This window comes from Chroicocephalus ridibundus, chromosome 5, assembly GCF_963924245.1.
Source record: "Chroicocephalus ridibundus chromosome 5, bChrRid1.1, whole genome shotgun sequence".
Lineage (NCBI taxonomy): Eukaryota > Metazoa > Chordata > Aves > Charadriiformes > Laridae > Chroicocephalus > Chroicocephalus ridibundus.
Genome location: NC_086288.1, coordinates 35,342,831 through 35,363,412, shown reverse-complemented (window position 1 = coordinate 35,363,412; position 20,582 = coordinate 35,342,831). Strand labels below are relative to the sequence as shown.

Here is a 20,582-nt window from a genome sequence, read left to right as displayed (position 1 = left end):
ATCGAAGCTCTGAGGCTCCTGCTGACAGGCTGCGTGCGAGTTCTGGCACATATCGCTGCAGCACAATGTGCTGGGGTCACGTTTGCAAGTTTTTCTTCACAGTGAGACATACTAGGCACGTTCTTCAGTGATACCTGAGATTCTGGGGCAATTGCAAGGCTCCATCAGCTGCCACCCAAGCGTATAACCTACACTGCCTATACTTTTATCCAGATTTCCTGCTGAGTTAACCCTGTGCTATCCACATGAACAACATTATTTTACCAGAGCTTTCTTCTAATATTTTGAAGTGTAAGTCTCTGCCCAGATCCACTGTGTGATCACAGTATTTGATTAATTTAATTATTTTGATTACTGAGCCTGGATCTTATTTCCAATGCACCTACATTGTTCTCCACAGAAAATTCAGCAACTGAGGTCATCTTTTGTTCCATACCCCAGCCACATTGCCTGCATCCCCATGAAAGACATGCTTTCTTGTCCTGAGCTTCAAGGCCTTTTCAGAGTTTCTCCTTTCTTATTGATCCGCTCCCACAAGTCTCTTCATCACAAGGCCTGTCTTTTCAGCCTTCTCTCTTCCTACAAAGCCCTCTTTTTTTTCACCTTGTCCTCTATGCAGAGAACACCCTGCTTCACCAAATCAAGTTATCTATTCTTCTTTCTGTTCTACAGTCCACGTGTCAAAAAATATAATGTATCAGAATGAGAGTGAGAAGCAATGAACAGGCGATAAGTCACTCCAGAAAGAGAGATCTTTCATCTGAATATATAAATTATACGTACTAGAAATTTCCTATCAATCAACCATATACAATATGTTATGCACCTTACACTGTTAGACTTTTTATGGAACAGGATAGGCACCAAAAACCCTTGATGGACATGGATCAAGTGCCCAAACACTGTACATGAGATTGTGAAAAGACTGCTATGAAAAGACTGTTTGTAGATGCACAAGAGAAGGCAAGCTAGCTATTGCATCTCTGATTCCCATGGCAATTTATTTAAGATGCTAATTCACTGTAGCCACAAATAAAGAAACAAAAGACAGAGCAAGAATGAGCTGATTTACTGGACTATGTTGAAAAGGCACACTTTAGGCAAAGTCACCCTGGGTATAACTCCTGTGGCTCCACTCGTAGAATTATGCCAAGGATGAATCTGGCTCTTTGTCCTTAAGCCTTGTATGACGCAGGAAAACTGTTACCAGCACTGCCAACGGCACCAACCCAGGCACCAGCTAAGTGAGGTGGCCAAGCTGATTTAACAGCTCACTTTTACCAAACGGGTCATCCTGCTCTCTCTCCTCATTGCCATTCCCAGCTACGCAGGCACACCCCCTCCCTTACATACATTCCAGCAACGGTGTGAAAGCTCACAGACCAAATTTGTCTTGCTGGATATGTTTTTCGGACAGGTTAATGATCTGACTCATCTCCCTGCCATGTTAAACAGCACAAGAGCCAGTGAAGGGAAGCAGTAAACACATGTGGCTGGAAGGAGGAGAGGGAAAGAGGTGGAGATGTGAATTCAGTGCCACCTTTTTCATAAGCAGAAAGCTGGCTGTTATCCTCAGAAGCCACTATCCATTCTGGGGTGAGACCTAGAACTATGAGCACCAGAACTATGCCACTCTTAAACACAAGGTCCCGAAACCTCCTGTAACCCCTTGTTTGACTTCCAGCAAGCACTAAAATGTTTTCTTGAAATGTATTTTCCAAAGGAAGGTAAGGCTTTATTTTAATTAAATGCAGGTTTCTGAAAACATAATAATAATTTGATTTCCTAGGAAAATCTGGACAAGAGAAAGATTCTGACAGGCAAAAGGGAAACATTTATGTCTTCTGCATCCAAAACCAGAAAGTATTTGCGTTATGAATCACCAGAACTTAATTTGCCCACCCCCTAGGTTGCAGGCTCCATAGAGTAATATTTTGACTCTGTCCCCTTCCATATTACCATCCACGCATCTAGCTTCTACCATTTATTCTTTGCTTGGTAAAACTGGTTTTTTCCTTTCCCTTTTTGTGGCCTCAGCGTAGCCTCACTGCCCTTTCTTCTCAAAACACAATCCCAGCTGGATGCCATTTTGCCTGTCCTCTGCTCCTCCTTTGGGGGCCAACAAGGAGCCTTAGGCCCCCTGAGGCTCGGCCTGACCAGTTCATGTCTACCCCTCTGCTGGGAGGAGACCTCCCCTGCTTCGCCAGTAGTAGCCGCAGATGCTGAAGAATGGAGTGGAGTAAGAAGGTTTTTGTCATGCTTTACTGGCCTGGTTTCAATTATAAAGTGGGTCACAAGTTATTCCCAGAAAGCACACAAGCTCAAGCAATGAAAGACTTTGGATAGTGACAAAAGAAGTGAAACACTCTAGATGAATTGTTTCATTTTTCTTTAAAAAAGGAAAACAAATGGCAGAAATGGCAAGGGAAAGAAATCATGTGCAGATGCAGCACACTAACATACGAAGCTGCGATCGATGGGAACTTGGGCTTAGTCCCAGCTCAGACCATGTGCATTTTGAACTTTGAGCTCTTGGACCATTTCCTAATTAGAGAGCTAGCGACACACTGTGGAACTATTTAACCCTTTGGTGGTGCCTCAGGAGGTTTAGCAAATGCCAGAAAAGACTCTGGGGATGTGTCTAAACCCTGGAGGCAACATCTGACTACGGGAAATATCCCTGTGCTCCAAATGGCTTAGTGAAACAACTGCTGTCAGCACCTCACTTTTCACGGCTCTCTACACAGAAAGGTCAGGCTTACAACTGCTGCTTCCTGCACTGCTGAACGATTGCTGGGATCTCCCCCTAACCTGCCAGCTCCCCATCCAGAACCTGCCTCTCTTCAAGGCTTGTCATGTCTCCTCCAAGCTCATCAGTAACGCTACACCAAGGATCAGATCAAACAGAGATACCCACCTGGAACTTAATAGTGTAAATAATGCCACATTGCACACAGAGACCTGTTCCTCTACTTCACAGGAGTGGAAAAGCAGCAGGCAATTATAAAATTGTAACCATAGCCAAAAATACAAACATTATAGCACTAGAAGCTGTGTGGAGAGAAACAAGGGTTATATAGCTGATGTACATCAACAGCTGCCATATTATTTCTATCCTATCTAACTATCACTGGTGTTTTAGTTCAATCTGCACTAGTGACTTCATCTTTTATACCCCTCTGTAATATAGTAGTATTGTGTCTTACCTATTTCACAGAAGTACGGTGTAAGTATATTTACAGAGCTTGGAACCTCTCACTGAAGACATTTTGGATGTAGAAACTGTTACTACTTTCATTATTGACTTGAGAAATATATCCTTTGAAAGTCAATAAGCAGGATAACTACTTTGGCAGGTTAAGTTTTGTTTAGAATTTCCTGCCACCTCTAAGGTCGCTCATTCCAAACATAACAGAAATACACTAATAAAAGGAGAGGCGCCTCCAAAAATACATTCACCGTGGGTAAAGATTAACTTTGGGGTTGTAGAGCACAGTAAACCTACAAGCTTAAATTCCATCTTTGCAAGTTTTCTCCCTATTTTCCTTGAGTCCCGTGGCCTGGTAAGAGGTGGTTCACAGGCCCCAGTTGCCACAGAGCATGGAGAAGGCCTTTCAAGTACAAACTACTCTTTGCACATACCTTTCATTTGCCATTCAGGTGTGCTCTACTGTACTTGCAGACTCCATTTCCCATCTCACCTGGTGGTCTGGTAGTCTGAGAGTCTTTGAGCCTCGAGGCTTGTTTAGACTACACTGTGATAGCAGGGTAGCAAGAAATATCAAAGCTAACTCTAAAATAACTGTCTAGTATACGTGCTGCTAAAGTACTAGAGAACTGAGACAAGAAGGAAAGAAAAATAGCCTGTCTCGGGCACCATGCTGCCGTAACTGGGCTTCTATACCTAAGCTGGCTATAAGCTACTTTGAGCCACGCTATAATACACTACAGGCATTTCTATTAAATTCTGTGCATGAATCTAGACATAACATTTAAATTCCACTCTTGTTCAGGGGTGATTAATGCACTTCTAGAGGGATTTTTCAAACAGTGCTGAAACACCTCTTAGCTATGATTAGCTTTAGGGCTCACAAAAATATTTCAGAAGGACAAATGTTTTGGCTTTGGAGGAGGCCTACATTCAGAGTGTCAGATACTTCCAAAAAGTGCCGCTGGCACCAGCAGCACACACATCCACCCTAATTTCAAATTGCAAGATGACTCGTCTCCGAGGAATGCTTTCCTAGATAACAGTATAAATATTTCCAGCAGTATCTTTGGGACAGACAAATTGGTATGAAAAAACGCACCGCCTCCCTTATTAGGTGTGGCTTTTGCAACATGGGCTTCTTCACAAGGAAAAAGAAATAGTTTCCCCAGTTTCTCACACTTCTCTGTGAGCTGAGATGCCCCTGCTCACACAGAACAACTCAAGAGAGATATTCAAAAGAACTCTTTTGTGAAAACCTTGCTGTCATACAACAAATAGATATGATTAATTAGAAGACTGCCTTCAAGATAGCAGTGGCTCCTGCTCCCATTATAAACCCTATGCATCTTGAACTCAGCAGTAAATATCCCACTTGCTTCTTTGGCAGAGAACTAAACCTCTGCATCAACAAGAGCAGAGGATGCTCAGAGACAAGGAGGCATTTGCCCATCACAGGAAAAATGCTCAGATTAGCAATGCAGTGACCTCGGTTCAAAGAAAGCACTTTAGTATGTGCCTTCCTTTTAAGCGTATGAGAACTCCCGCTGATTTCACTGCCACATCAATGAGGTCAGCCATGGATTTATCCAGGAACTAAAAGGAATTAACTCACTTCACACACACACTTACCCTGAATAATGGCCAGAGTGGTCTGTGCCTCATGATGCAGATGTGACTTGTCCCTCCCCACTCCGAACAAAGATCAGCAGTTTACATCTCCTTAAATGAGACTACCCATGCGTTTTATGTCGTCTGCCTACTTGCTGAATTGGAGTGAGGGGCATACCACAAAAAAAAATGCTATACCCTGCTTACATCTACACCCGCTTTCTACCCAGCAAGCCTAAAGAAAGTGTGCTAGTTACCTAGCATGTGGAAAGAAACACTTAAATAATTTAAGCACTTGAAATGGAACTGCAGAGGCACAATAAAGGTCAGAATCATTCACTTGAATGAACAAATGCTTTTAAAAGATGGTTATGTGTACTTATAGAAGCCCTCAAGCAAACGCGACAGTCCAAGTGTTCAGTATCCTCCTATAACAGCCTAGTAAGAGGGAGTTTTGATGAATTCCATGTGTTCTCAAAGTCAGGTTCCTGGTGATTACCCATTCCCCTATAAAAACAGGGCCACACTAGTTTTCAAGCAAAACTCTGTTATAAAGCTATTCTGAACAGTAGGAGAGGGAAAGAAGACCTTAATGTCCAAAGACATCACAAACTTTAGCCATACAGGAGAACCCAATTAAAATATGAGAGTCCCCTGATCCAAGCAGCGTATGGCTAAAGCCGTCATGTAATCAGAACCAAATCACCCCCATGTCTGGATTTAATTATGTCATGCCATTTTATAGCAGCCTAAGAAAACTGAACTGGGGGTCAAAATAATCCCACAGTAATTCTTTAGTCAATCACACGTACAAGAACCTGGGTAAAAACGGAAAACAGACAGTATCAGCAGACTGAGCATACAAAGGTTCTTATTAAAGGCAAGAACAACAAACAAGTCTATAGGCAAATGGCTCACTGCAGAGTGAAAGCACCAATGCTATCACAAATTTCTGTGTGGTCTATAAAATTCAAGCAAACCTACTAAACTAATGCATACTGAAAGAATGGAGTTCTGTTCAATATGCTCTCACTGATTTGAAAAGAAATGGAGTTCATAGAACATTAAAATGCTTCAGAAATATGTATTTTGTTATGAGCTCTGCACATATTTAAAACAAATTCTCCATGAGAAAATACTTGTATGAGATTGTATGTTCATGTTTATATAGCAACTCTAAGTTATGGGGAAAAAAAATCTACAGAAGATCATACTCGTCATTAATATGGAAGTGCAAAGGGCATGACTGAGAATTAAAAGTGACATTTAATTTTTTTTCAATGTGAGTCTAAAATCAACTAAATCATATCTCTTTATTTGGAAATAAAGATGTCTAGATAGATTTCTTGCAAATGTTAACTAGGGGAAGGAACTTAAAGTCTTTTGAAATATTACCTAGCCAGCAAAGAAGTTTGGGGATATTGTATATTCTATCTCAAACAAATAAATAAAGAAAAATGTATATGCAAAAGCAATACTAATGCTATGTCAACTAGTAAAGGTTATCTGAAGATACACAGAATGAAATAAAATTAAAATCTCTATAACCTCAAAACAGCATCCCTATGACATTTTTATAGTAATATGAAATCAGTACCATTGCAGTTCACTTTTTGTTCTATTTTTTAACTGCCATTTTAAAAAAACAAAACCCCAATCCCAGCTTCTTTCAGCATTCAGTCTTCTTATTGCTCTAAAAATAATGAACATGCTGCCTCGTTCCTTGAGCAAGGACTCCCTGGTTTCTGTTAAAACAGTCACAGCTGCCGTACTGCAGCCCAGTGTTCTACCAAAGCCTTTGTGTTGAGCCTGTCTATGACATGGATTAAATTATAGCTTGCACACTGTGATTCTATTTGCATACAAGGAACAAAATCTGTTGTGAGGCAATATTGCACAGTACCCAGTGTCTGGATGAACAGCAGGCCTTGAAAATTTCTGTGCATTCACTTGTGCTTTTCTGCGTGCTTGTCAAGATCAGCCATGTGGCATGTTTTAAGGAAGCTTCTTGCTTTGAAAGGATTGTTGTTTGCTCTTAGTTGCTTTCTGACTCAAGCTCAAGCTGAAAAGAGACCTCACAGAAGGAGGCAATGATAATTGCAACATAATTGCTAAAATTAAGCAGTTGGTTGGATTTTTACAGTTATTTTAAAGCTGTATTTCTTGGTCATTTTAAGGACAGGTTAAAGACAGCAAAAAGCACAAGTCAGCCAGAAAGGAAGCTTATCACGCAGTCAGTTCCACTGGCATCCCTAGATAGGATGATGCCTAAAACAAAACACATGTGAACCCCTTAATATTCCAGAGGATTCAAGAGCAGTAATACGCACAATTCAGAATAACAGGACACAGGCAGTCTGTAAAGGAAACATTTTGCAGATTCAAAAATCTGTTTAACTTCTGAATGAGGGAAAAAGTTACATTCCAAAAAAAGTAGCATTCCAAAAAAAGAAACTGAAGATGTATAGACCAATCTTTTTGCCTTTCACTTCTTTCCTCATCCACAGTAATCTCAGCCTCTATACTGAGTTCCAATACCACTTTTTAGAAGGGGAAGAACCCACAGAGATATTAAATATCATCCTCAACAGAATTAATTACCATTCAGATTTTTTCTAAGAAATCTTGTTACAGCTATACTTTTGAACCTCCTTGCTACATGGAGGTACTGAATGCCATGATGTCTACCCAAAGCAGCATTTTGTTGTCCATTGCGCATTTTTAGTGCATTTTGATAATATCATCTGTAAGCATGGGAATTTTGTATTTCTCCATTAAGTGACCCTGCTTTCGGCAGTTAATAGATTGTCAGTCTTTAGTGGCTGAGGTGAAATTTTTCATGCTAGATGTTTGCCTCATAAAAACATTCAGCCAAAATAACTGAGTTATTTCTGAGAACAAGACTATAGAAAAATCAGATTGCTTTGCATGATAAAAATTCTGGTGCCTTGAGTTGAGAACCATTAAAATCCTCTGCTTTGTAGTAGAAACCTGAACACTAAACAACAGGGAGAGGCTTTATGCCAGAGAATGTCTTTTTTTAAAATCACATGAATATGTACACTAACTTCACTGTGCCCTAATGCATAGTCATTTGAGAGATGAATTTTTGATGTTATATTGGCAGCTTACTTTCTGTCCTTTCCTAGTGTTTGTGTAGCATGTCACTGATACTCTAGTTTCCTTTTTTTTATGCTGAGGATGTATTGATATGAGTATATTTGTAGCTATTTATGTTTAGTCTTATTATTTGACACTCATTAACAGAATTACAGAATCACAGAACGGCTCAGGGGTAAAGGATCCTCTGGAGGTCATCTGGTCCAACCTCTCTGCTCAAGTAGGGCCACCTACAGCCAGTTGCCTTGGACCACATCCAGTCAGGTTTTGAATATCTCCACAGATATTCACAGACTCCACGACCTCTCTGGGAAAGCTCTGCCAGTGTTCAGTCACTCTCACAGTGAAAAACTGTTCCCAGATGTTCAAACAGCACCAGTTTGTGCCCATTGCCTCTTGTCCTGTCACTGGGCACTACTGAAAAGAGCCTGGCTCCGTCCGTCCTCTTTACACCTTTCTTTCACGTATTTGCACTCAGGATTCAATGAGATCCTCCCCAGGCCTTCTCTCCTGCAGGCTGAACAGTGCCAGCTCTCTCAGCCTTTCCTCACAGGAGAGGAGGTCCCATCCCTTCACTATCTTCATGGCCCTTTGCTGGACTCTCTCCAGCATGTCCAGCTCTCTCATACACTGGGGAACCCAAAACTGGACACTGCACTCCAGGTGGGGCCTCACCAGTGCTGAGCAGAGGGGAAGGATCACCTCCCTCAGCCCTCTGGCAATACCTCTCCTAATGCAGCCTATGGTACTATTAGCCTTCTTTGCTGCAAGGGTACTAATATTTGAAGAAAGCCTGCTTTGGGATGCTAACTTTTGACACTGATTAAAGACTTGTGTCCTCATTTCAAAAACACGTAATGGGTTAAATCCCAACTGTTTCTCTTTTCCACCTACAAATCGCTACAACATCTACATTTTATAAGAATAACACACACCCGCATTTGGGCACAAAATTTTTGGTCAGAGAATGGAAAAAACCTCTAGAAGGAATCAGGCAAGATGAAACAACACATACCTTTCTTTTGTGAAAAGTCTTTTCCTCTCCATTCATAAAACTGATTTCTCCTCTCCTACGTAGCAAATGTCAATCAATGATTACAAAGATAAGACTGGTAACATGGAGAGAGATAAAAATAGAAACCCCATTCAGATAGATATTTTGTTACAAGAAGAAAAAAAAAAAAATCAAACAGTCTGTAAAGTACTCTAGAGATGTCAGTACTGCAGTCAAATTTACATAAAGGGTTACAACAGAGAGGGACTTAAGTATAAATCTTGCAGCACAGGAAGATATTAAACAAGACACATCAAACCCAGTTCAACAAAGAGGCCAGATTAAATTCACAGGACACTGACGGAAACTTTCTGGTATCAGGATAAGTATTTCCATGAGCAGATCTCTCAGAAAGCAGTACCTTTACATATTGCCCTACAAAAATTCCCCAACATGAAATACTGCTCTTTTTATTGCATATTGTACTATTTCCTCACAGTCAGGGCTGTTCCTTCCCTATTTACAGAGATGTTACCCAGCTCATGGTGGTCAAGAAGTGGGCTTTGCAGGTGAGCAACAGTGGAAGGTCTTGGTCCAGACAGAGCCAGTGGAATCTGTTCACTGAATGAAGCCAAGTGAATGGAAAAAGAGAGACTCCCCTGTCACTGTATTTCTCAGAGTTGGCTCTTAGTGGAATCATACTTTGTCTATAGAAAAGAAAATGGCCAACAATTGTTAGTAGCAACAATTAAGCCATTCATTGTGCCTTTTGGAAAATGATGGATGGAGTTTCTTGTACCATCCACACCCCAGCTGCACTCTTTATCAATTCCTCCTTCATGAAAGTTGTGCTATTTGAGCATCTGTTCTGAATCAGTAGATAAACAACCCACTATGGACTTCTTTGTACGCATACCCACTAGCAGACAGTCCTGTAAAGAGACAGCAATCCATTGACCTAGAGAATTACACTGTCAGTGATAGGCAGCCCTACATCTTACTCTTAAGCTCCATACCTGATTAAACCAATCAGTTGAAGGGCTCTCTTGAGCTCTCTTTATAAACACCTTTATTTAGATAGTTCACCAGAAGCACAGCAGAGGACATAGTGATGTTGTGCTGCTTGTTGCTCTACCAACACTCAAATTTTCCTCAGTGACAAGTGGAGGGGAAGTATATTGACAGAAAAAAGCTTTCTAGAAGATAGGGTCAGAGTAGTGTGGGGTCTCTGCTACTGAAGGATCTAAGCAATCTTTTCCCAACTCATAAGATCAGCTCAGATTTCTTCTAGGGCTAGCTGGCTGCGGATCAAGGAGCAAAGAGCTTTCTTCTTTTTGTCCTCCACAGCACTTGCAATCAGGTGAGATCCTCTCTGTGTCTAACTGCCCTCACATCTTCAAGCATAAAGCAAACAAAACCTTTCAGAAAATATTTCAAGGACAGTACCATTTTTTAAAAGCATTACCCTAAGACAATGATGTGGTTTTTTGTGGCCCCAAGACAACAAACTCACACTTCACAAGAAATAAAAATAACAGTGTTTTGCATGGTGGTCCTCCCTTACCTACAGTCTCTGATGCTGACCAAGCAACAAACATTACTGGAAAAACGAATTAGCTGCAATTATTATTTCAGAGCACAAACAATCAAGGTCAGAAGCAAAGGAAATCATCACGAGTCTCCTAATAATTACAATGAAAATAATGACTTCTTTTCTCATCGATAATTATTGATTTCTAGAAGACCTCTGATGTCCACAGAATGGTGTTCATTATAAGCACTATACAAAGCTATCCATGTTACAAGCTTCACTGATAACTCTCAGCATGCTCTTAAAAAAAGCTGAACAAATTCTGTTTCTCATTTTAAATTGCACAATTTTAATTTTATAGAGAAAAAAAAAAGAGTACTTTGGCTATTGTAATGGGTAAAAATATTGTGATGGTTGGAAGCCCCTTTGGGGTAAAATTTTGCCATGACAATACACAGTACAAATTACATTCATTTGTAGGATGGCTATGTCTTAGCCCAAGGTTAATATGTATATTGTCCTGGAAACTCCAAACATGCTAAAATAATTCAGGTGTTAGTTGATCTAATTCTTTAATCAGCTTTCAGCCTCATTGCTTCACTTTTACATAGCAATTACCTAATGCCTCAGCATTAACTAATGACTAATTTAAAATCTGTCTGAGGGCTACAAATACTGTAACAAAGCTGTAACAACCTATGGATTCAGATATGTCAGTAGGACAACACTCAGAATGTCAAGGAAGTCAATGTCAACATCCTCTTTCAGAAAACTAGTCCTGCTGCCCAGGAGGAACCTTTTTTCTCTGTTCTGCCAAGACAGAGTTAAACCCACATATTTCAGTGAACCTATTTCCATCCAAAGAAAAATGGAAGCTGCTTCATTACAATGCATTCAACAGAGGTAGCTCACTTTCAGTCTGTAGACTCTCCTGATTCTTAAAAAGGCCCCTTGTGTGATTGAATTCCTACTGAACTGAAGGGTAAAGGGGGACCAGAACAGAAAAAGTATTAACTTTTTTGAATTTCTCCCCTAGATACGTAAAGGAGACTCAAAAGTGCTGAAGCCTTTAAATTAAGACTACCCATCTTTCTAAGAGACAAACAAGCTGCAGTGATTTGCTTATTTCTGATTTACTGTCTTTAAAATTAGGTCATTACTTCTAGGAATGCTTTGAAATACATGAATGATAGGACAGGATTTCAGAATGTTCTTAACAGTAATCCACACCACTCCTGGGGATAAATTATTTTGCCTTTGACCTTCTAGCTTATCCATTTGGGAATCATATTATTGTCTCATAAAAAAAAGAGGCACCTGTCTTAATATTCCTGAACTAATGAGTTCTGCAAAATCCTTTCAAAGTACAAGCTAACCAGATTGATAAACTACTGCTTTATCCATCCAGCTCAGGCTGGATTTATGATTAATTGCATGCTTGCAAATAGTCTTTCAGATTGTTTTAGTCACTGTACCCTGTATGCAAAAAAAAAAAAAAAAAAAAAAGACATTTGATGAGTACAATAGCCCTTCATGTTCGGCAGCCTGCATTTGTTTAGGTTCTTTCAACTGCTTTATGGGAGGGACAACAGTGCCACTGTCAGAATATATTTAAATTTCGGCTGACACCAATGCCCACTGTTCAAGGTATTGTGTCTTTCCAACTGAAACTTGGCCCTCTGGGATCCTTTAGATTTTTTTTATTCCTGCATATACAACTAGGCTTATGCCCTCATAATAAAAATGGCACTTTGAAATCATAGTGGTTTGTGCAATATAAATTTCCAGAAAGAATAATTATGCAATTTTGCTCAGTTACGTCAGTTACATTGCTCAGTTAAGTTATAGCTTGTATTCACGTGCTACAGCCTTGCCTCATGAAGGATGATCTGAAGAGTCTACAAAGTGAAGAAATGAACTACCTTCCGAATAGGACAGTGTATTATAACATGGCTTTGTGAACTAGAGTTCTACTGACTGCAGTTCTACTGACTGATTTCAGATGGCAGATTCAGTCCTAGTTTACAGGTACAAAAACTACTGCGTACCTTATACCACACCATTCAAACAAAAGGTAGCAGAAAAAGTGATGTTAGCAGATGTGTGACTTCTCCTGAAATCTACTTGCAAGATGGGTAAGGAGCAGAGATGGGAAAAATTGGTCTTACGGAAAATGCAGTTGAAGATTCTCATCCCACGTTATTACCCCCACTATTCACCTGCCCAAATCACTGTACTGGTCCATGATGAGTCAGTTACCGTCTAAGGGTCACATCTCACGTTGCTCCTATTTCATGTCAACAATTAGTATTGAAATTTAGATCCTATAAATAATTGCAGGGAAACATGCTTCATTAAACTTAATTATTAATACTATTACCTTAGCAACTAAGTTTATCACAAGCCTTATTAACTTAGTAATCGACTAAGTTAATAATAAAATAATGTCTTAATGATTTTAAGGGGAATATTCATCAGTGGTTCACTATTTTGTAATTATAGTCATGTTTTGGTCAGTTGAGTTAATTTCAATTAACACACTTCATGAACTTAGTAGCTAAACATTAACAGCCTAAGGGAGATACTCCAAGTGAATCAGTAAGACAGCTTTGAAATAAGGTCACAGTAAGTGTATGTCATTTTCTTATTTTAATTACATGCCATTTCAAGCCATGTCTAGGCAAATTCTGGTATCCTTATGACTAATTCAGTTATAACAAACTGCTGATACCTGTATTCTGAATTCAGATAAAAGGCCAAACAAGAAAGATGATAACTGTATGATAAGGGATTTTTGCTTTATTTTAAAAATAGCTTGTAAGCAATCTGGGGCCAAGGATTACCTTCTGTTTCTATACAGTACCTAGTTCAGTGACTTTCCAATAAAATTGTTCCTAGATGCTACAGAAATAGTAAAGAGTAATAACAACATAATATGCAGAACAAATGATAATGCCATTGATGCAAGTCAAAATTTCATATCAGGTGCAGTGACTGATGTTTAATGAACTGATCTGACATTGCACAGGTTCTTAGGAAACAATCAAGCCCTATATAACTGGATCTAAAAAATTACAGCTGCTGATAAATATATTCAGTTATTTTCCTCAGATTTTCTCTTCATGCGAAGCCCATAGAAAACAGCAGCATCCCTATTTTTTTTCTCTTTAACATTATCTGGGATAATTAAATAGATTGTGCCTACATGTGGTTTGCTGTCTGAAGATCAAAATCCACAACTCAGTCTAGGCATCCGTGTTGTGAGAAGTTACATTAATTGGTACCTCGGTTCCTCAGTTACCTTTTTATTCCTCAAATAGATGAGTATCATTTTTTTCTTCCAAACAGACTTTTAAGTCATATTAATTCTCAAATCACAGAAATGCTTGTGAAAAAGCAGACAGAAATTTGAAGACAGAAGGAAGGGAGAAAGAAAGGGAAGGAGGAAGGATTAATTTCTGTAAGATGTTTATGGGAATTTGTCCTTACCTACCTCATTTGCTTCATAATTCTTCTTGTAGGGAATTAGGAGAAAGGAGGAGTGATCACGGAATACTGACTGGAAAGAAAAGACCAATATGGAGACTTAGTGTTTCCTATGACTACGGAAGAGAGAAGGTGGTCAGGGAATGCAACATCCTGGTTTTAAAGGGCAGGGGCGGCAAGACGCTCTAGGAGTAGAAGTGAAGGAAACTAAAACACAGTTATAAAAAGTTGCTTGCCTGTAGTAAGAGAGAGAACTTGGAGTGACACAGAACTGCTGTCTTGAAAGGCAAGGAAAAAAAGGAAAGAAATACTGGAAAGGACTATATTCCTTTTCAACACATTAAATCTCACCATTGACTGCTTTGCAGCAGTTACCCGTCTCGGCAGCTCACCCTGTGCTTTGCACAGAAAATACCGAGAATTCTCTTGAACTGTGGCCAGTTGAAAACTGGCCAGACAAGACTGGTCTGGTGCAGTCACTGGTGTACCCTTTCTTATTCTCCAAGTGAGGTCAGCCACAAGGTGAACAGGTGAGTTCCCTGATCAACCATGCACACTGCTTGGCTTTACTACAGGTCAAGGCAGAGGATCAGGAAGTTTTACACCTCCCAAAAATATTTATGCAGCAGCAGGAAAACCAACACGGCAGGCAATTGGTGTCACTGATCTGTTTACCAGGGGGTAAAGGTATCTGAGAAGCTGACACACCAGCAAGCATGGGAATGCTCACACCTCAGTGCCTTCAAAGAAAGTTACAAAGCGTCGATGCATGTAATAGCAAATGAGGTTTCAGCTCAGGGCTGCAGCACCAAGAACTGCAGGGGATTGTTTAATATTCAGTGAGCATATGCCTAAAAAGTCAGTGCACACACTATCAGAATTTCAGCATCCTGCTGCGCGTCAATGAATTTTGCTTAGGCTTCATCAGGATCCATTTATATTGTGAATAAGAGATTTGTGGGGAAAACTGGTATATGATGCAAAGTGCAAAAGGAAAGGCAAAAAGCTGCTTTTCTTTCTGTCAGGAAGATCCCTGAGCAGATTTTAAATAAAACACCTCTGAACATCTCTGTCCCAAGTCTTCCCAGAACAACTTCTGAAATTATTCAGGACACATATGAATAATTTCTCTAAGTTTTAGAGACATTTAAGCAGGGGCTTTCAATGTTTAATCCAGGCAAGCAGTGGATTAACTGCTTTCAGCTGAAAGCCTGCCAGCTGACAACCTTTCCCTGTGCACATGGCATTTGATGTCTGCCGTTTTAATATTTTGACATTTTTGTGAGAGACATTGTCTTGAAAGGTCACCACTTGTCTCAGCAGTTGGCTGGCTGCCACTCAAGCTTGGGAAGCTTAGCTCCACAGCTGTCATCAAAAATGACCATTTTCACAGCGAAGTTTCAGGGAAGCTATGAATTTCTGACTGTATATGAGGGGAAAAAGGAGACAAGAGGAAGGAAAGAGACGCTCCAAAATCACCTTTCACTTGCTACAATGAAGACAGGCATTTCTACATATACGTCTGTAAGACGAGGCTGAAGTATTGCAAAAGCAGCTTATATACAACAGACTGACCAAACATACCTGTGTTACAGCATTATCAAGGGGGTTATACCATGAATATGTTTAGCCCTCTACGTGCAGCAAACAACACAACATATATACTCTCTCCCTAGAAACTTAATGGCAGTCACCTGTTAACTGTGATAATGACATTTTCACATGGCTCATAAAAAGCTTAAACTACCACAATGGTCCCTATGAAATAACAAAACCTGTAAATAAAGCAAGAAATGTGACACGGCAACAAAAAAAACGGCTACAGACTGCATTTCTTGTGCAATTATCTGACATTTATGGTACAGTACAGATCACAGGCTGTTTTCAATAAGCAGATTTCATTCACAGCACAGTAAGAATACTGTGTAAGAATACCCATAAACTCAATAGGACAATGGCACTTTACAGAAGCTTTGAATTAGAAAGGAGGATAAAAACCAAGATGCCATTTCTTCAGTGCTGTGAAACCAAAAAATCACTAACAAATACCAATTCTTTTCCTTACAGTATTATCACGACACTGAGAAACCTTCAACTCCGCTGCTTCCCAACCACCTTACTATCCTGCCTTCATGCCACATAGCAGATAAAGATCGTCTTCGTGTACAGACAGAGTGAGATTGGTGAAAAACATGCATTGCTCACCGTGCTATGTTCATTGCTCTTATCAGGTCAGATGCAGACTTACTGGTGCCTGTTATGGTGACTATTTATTTGCACTTCTAAGAATAACGTGCTGTCGAGTTTCTTAATGAGAAGTCCAGGTCTGCATTTACGGATTTTTAAAGAAAATATTCCAGGTGAAAAATACCATGGCAGATTTCTCTCCTATGCGTTCACAAGCCGTCTATTACTGCTGAAGTATCTTTCTCACTGTATGTCTAATAGTATCTAATCTAAGCAGAAAACCATCTCTGTAGAAGCACCTCCTGCATTTGCTTGGCTTCTCCCCTCACAAAATTGACAAGCAGACATCCCAAAAAATCAACAAACACAACTGCAAACTATTTGTTCCGGAACACTTTCATGCATCCCTTTCCCTCAGTAGCTCTTCCACTGAAAACCAGAACAATACTGCAGAGAAGCTTTCCCTGTCAGGATGTTTTGAGCTTTCATCTCTCTGCTTTTTCAAGCGGAACACTGAGGTAGAAACCCTAATTAGCAATCTGAAAGCAGCACACAGGCAAAGAATACTTACATTTGCAACTGTATTTGTGATATTTGCGCACTGATCCAGCGACTGGTGATTACAAAGAAGAGAAAGAGCTTTTTAGGCTGCCTTTCAAGCCTTGCAGCAGTGAAAAGAAGGCTGTTATCTGAAAGCTACTCATTTTCTATATGCTGTGCTCTACTTGCTTCCCATGTGCATACAACACAGCTGCCAGATTTAATAACCATGTCAGCCTGCTTTCCCCATAAAGCAGCAGAGAGATGACAGGATGAAGATGAAGTAGCCAGCGCGTTAATCTGTAGTTATGGCTGCACTAAGCCTTGAATTAATGTCACGGTTTTATTGCCCTTGAACTAAAAAATAAAACAAATCAACACTATTTGTGAAAAAACGTGCAAAAAGATTTCAGAAATGTTAGCCCATACTTGCCTCAATGACACTAAAGTACATTACAGAAATTCCTCCTTTTTTCCTCAGTTAACAAATCCTACAACTTGAGTTAATACCTTTTTGCTACATCCTGATCTTTTAGCATACATTTTTCCTAGCAGTGCAAGCTTGTACCCCAAAAGAACAAAACCATTAACTGACAAATTAGTTGAGCTTCACTCCTCTTCAGTTCCTCTCTGGAAGGAAGTATTTCCATACCTGTCTGTCTTTGCTGACTTCTTTCAGGAAAAAAAAAAAGTGAATAAAAAAGGGGGGAAATTCTCATTTACCATTTAAATTCTCCCATGCACAGTGGTTCCTAGAGCAATGGATTTTAGTATCTGATGTGGTCAGTTCACTGCCAAGGTGGAGCATTGCCGTACTTCCAGCTGCAAAACCAGTTCCATGTGAGGGAAGGGTGGGCAGAGTTTACACGAAAAGGTGCCAGTCACGCAATCAAAAACAACAAACTAAAAATAAATGCAGAAATGTTCAGTTGAATTTGCAACAGTGCAGGGATGCCACAGAGATCATATGACATCTGTGTGTGTGTCTTTTTCTCTCTCTCATTTATATTCCCTTCACTTCCCTTGGAGGCACCTGTCTCAGCGGGGAGTGGTTTCTGTGGAAACTACGGACAGTCGGTTTTCCCCTTGGAGAAACTGTTACTATGGCAACCTTACATAATGTATATGGCCTAGATTCTTTTAAAAAATAATCTAACACTGAAATTCTCATTATAAAATTAGAGCTGATCTGTCCAGGAGGCAAGAAATATAGTTATTTTAAAATTCCATTAGAAATATAGGATAAAAACCCCCAAATGATACCACAGCTTAAATGAGAGTGTGGGGGCACTGCCATTGCATCACTCACAAAGACAAAATAATTTGTAAATTCCAGTAAACAAGGTCTATTATTTAGCATTTGTGGGAAGCAAGGAGGAAGGGAAGAACTTACTTGACATCACAGCTCAATGTAGCAATCAATATTGCATCTCATAGAGCAGAGCTTTTTCTGTGTGTTTATTCTTCCAGCAACCAGGATCTCACTTAATCACATAAGCCCAAACACCACTCACATCCATCCCATTCAAAACTGAAATAACAGCTTTAAAGTCACTCACTCTAAATTATGAAATCATGCTATGTTAAAACTTGAGGAAGTGCCTGAAAGGAGCTGCGTGAGTCAGTGAGGCATAGCGTGCAGCGGTGCAGAAGCAGAAAAGGCACGCTGTTGTTTATATGACTTTCCTCTCAGCTCAGAGGAGACAAACCTGCCCACAGCCATGGTGGAGAGGGCAGGTCTGTCGGGTTGTATCGGGGAAACAGGGAGGTTAGGGCCACCGTCATGGGGCTCGGCAGGGTGAAGGGGCTTTGCCTTGTAAGTCAGCAGCTGAAGACATGCCTAGGTTGGGAATGACAAGAAGTGGCAGTCATGTCACAGATGTTTTGTGGCCCCTGTGAAATGCGTAGGTAGATGCCTCCCCTCCCTCCCCTATCTGCATCCACCCTTGCAGATAACCCTTTTATTGGTAATACAAATCAAAAGTTAAATGGTTAAGAAGGCAAAGTTACCTCCTTACCTCTACACAAAATCTGTGATTTCAGTTTGAAAAATATCGTTGGGGAAACTTTAGTAAAACCCTACCTCTGAGGTATATCTGTGTTGTGACTCAGTGGATCGAGATCTCTCCTGACCTGCTGATCTAGCAACTTTTATTAGCATGAACTATGTGAATATGCATGGGGACTGATTTTTCTTCTCTACTCCTATGAAGAAGAGAGAGCACCCTGCCTACAGAACACTTCTCCAAAACTTACACAAGGTCCTCCTGCACTCCACTGTGCAAAGGGGCTCTCCAGGTGGGACAAAGCAGGCCGGAAGCATTGCTTCAAACCCCACAGCGATTATGTTCCTTTCTTGTGTAGTGGAGACACTTTTACAAAGGAGACTGATGCTGCCTGAAGGTGAGGTGCTGTTTGGGATGTTGCTTCTCTGAGCAGGTTCAAGAACCAATAACCAGGGTTTCATAAAAACACTGCTGGTGCCACAAGCGATGGGACATTCTCTAATATAAAATCCCCGAAAGCGGTTTCCCTGTACTGGAAAAAGTTTGACTTTTAAATGAAAGAAGAAAACTGCTCCCATAAATTGCACTGAAAAACCAAACTGATCTATATAGGAGGTCTACTCGAACAATCACACAGAGCAGTATTTTGTCAGAGGCTGTGCACACACACCTTTTTGTGTTATATGAAGATGTGAAAGCATTAAACATTATTGTTCTTTTACACAGAAAGACAAAGGAGATTTGGTGCATGGTGTTCACTTCAATTGGATTTGAGAAAGTTCAGCACCACCAGGACACTCTCTGCACCTTACATGACTAAAACTTCTATGATTTATCAAGCACCACATTCCTAGTCAAGCACTACACGGGAGTCAGGCCTCCCTAATCTTTGATCTTTGAACCCCAGGACTCTCACGTTCTACCCACAGGACATACCAACCGCAATGAGTTACAATATTTTGCCTTCTAAAACAAAAAAATAAAAATTGGAATTAGAAAATATTTTCAACAAAACATCTACATACCCTTCTGAATTGATCTTACATACAAAAATTACACAATAATTAGACAACGTGTCATAAAACACATATTTAGTGGCCCTAGGAGAGGCAATATATTCAGAAGAAAAGCAATAAAATGAAAACATTCCTTAAGCAGATTAGAAAGAGCTAAGCTGTCACTTTAACTTGTGTAGTTCTGACATTTTTGCTATGTAAAACCTTGAACTTCAAAGAGTACATTGCACAAAGACAGCACCAGGGACAAATTGAGAAATTAATACCATAACAAGGTAAAGCAATGAAGTTAATAGGTTATTTTAAAAAAAGAAGCAAACACCTGATACTGAATGAGAAGGCTCAACTACTTTTCATAGCTGCATCAACTCTCCCAACAAGTATTATAAACGAGCACAGCAAAAGCTGACATGGTTACATGGCTTCTGGACTGAGCAAGTAACGTCTAGCCAGCTCAGCATGGAGGCAGCATGAACTTGGATCCACCTCCATTTAGCTACGTAAATATCCTGTGTGTATCCAATTCATGGACACTTGCAGCTTCCTCAAGCATAGGACAGGGTGTTTGTGCACCAACCTCAGGAGTGGGCATTTCACTAGTACCACTGTACTTCCTGTAAGTTAACCTACAGCACTTACATTTCTTACCTTAAACTCTGCCTTTAGCTACCTGGGGATCTCAAGCTACCCAGAGTTCTGATCACACTGTAAGGGACCTGGCTGAGATACTGCTGAGAAGGCAGTTAGACTAACAAAAGAGATTTACGTTCACAACAGGACTCAGGCGCACAATGATGCAGCTGTAACCTGTGAACTTGCTGTTAGTTTCCTTCCAGCAGGGAGTTAGCTCACTCCAGGAGTCCAAACTTCTCTTGACAGCCAG

General features: G+C 40.2%; 1 protein-coding gene across 5 annotated transcripts in view; it reads right to left on the bottom strand.

The window, feature by feature from the left end:
• TRIM2 (tripartite motif containing 2) overlaps window positions 1–17,652 on the bottom strand; it is a 93,364-nt gene extending 75,712 nt beyond the window's left edge. Inside the window, exon 1 of one of the 5 annotated variants that reach the window (XM_063335676.1) lies at window positions 17,401–17,652. The gene's annotated coding sequence lies outside the window, so the exon portion shown is untranslated. Of the gene's footprint in view, window positions 1–8,954; window positions 9,009–13,957; window positions 14,004–16,155; window positions 16,551–16,708; window positions 16,857–17,400 lie in introns of those variants that run through there. The other 4 variants (XM_063335681.1, XM_063335682.1, XM_063335683.1 and 1 more) reach the window with 4 other exon arrangements.
• Between the last annotated feature and the right edge of the window lie 2,930 nt (window positions 17,653–20,582).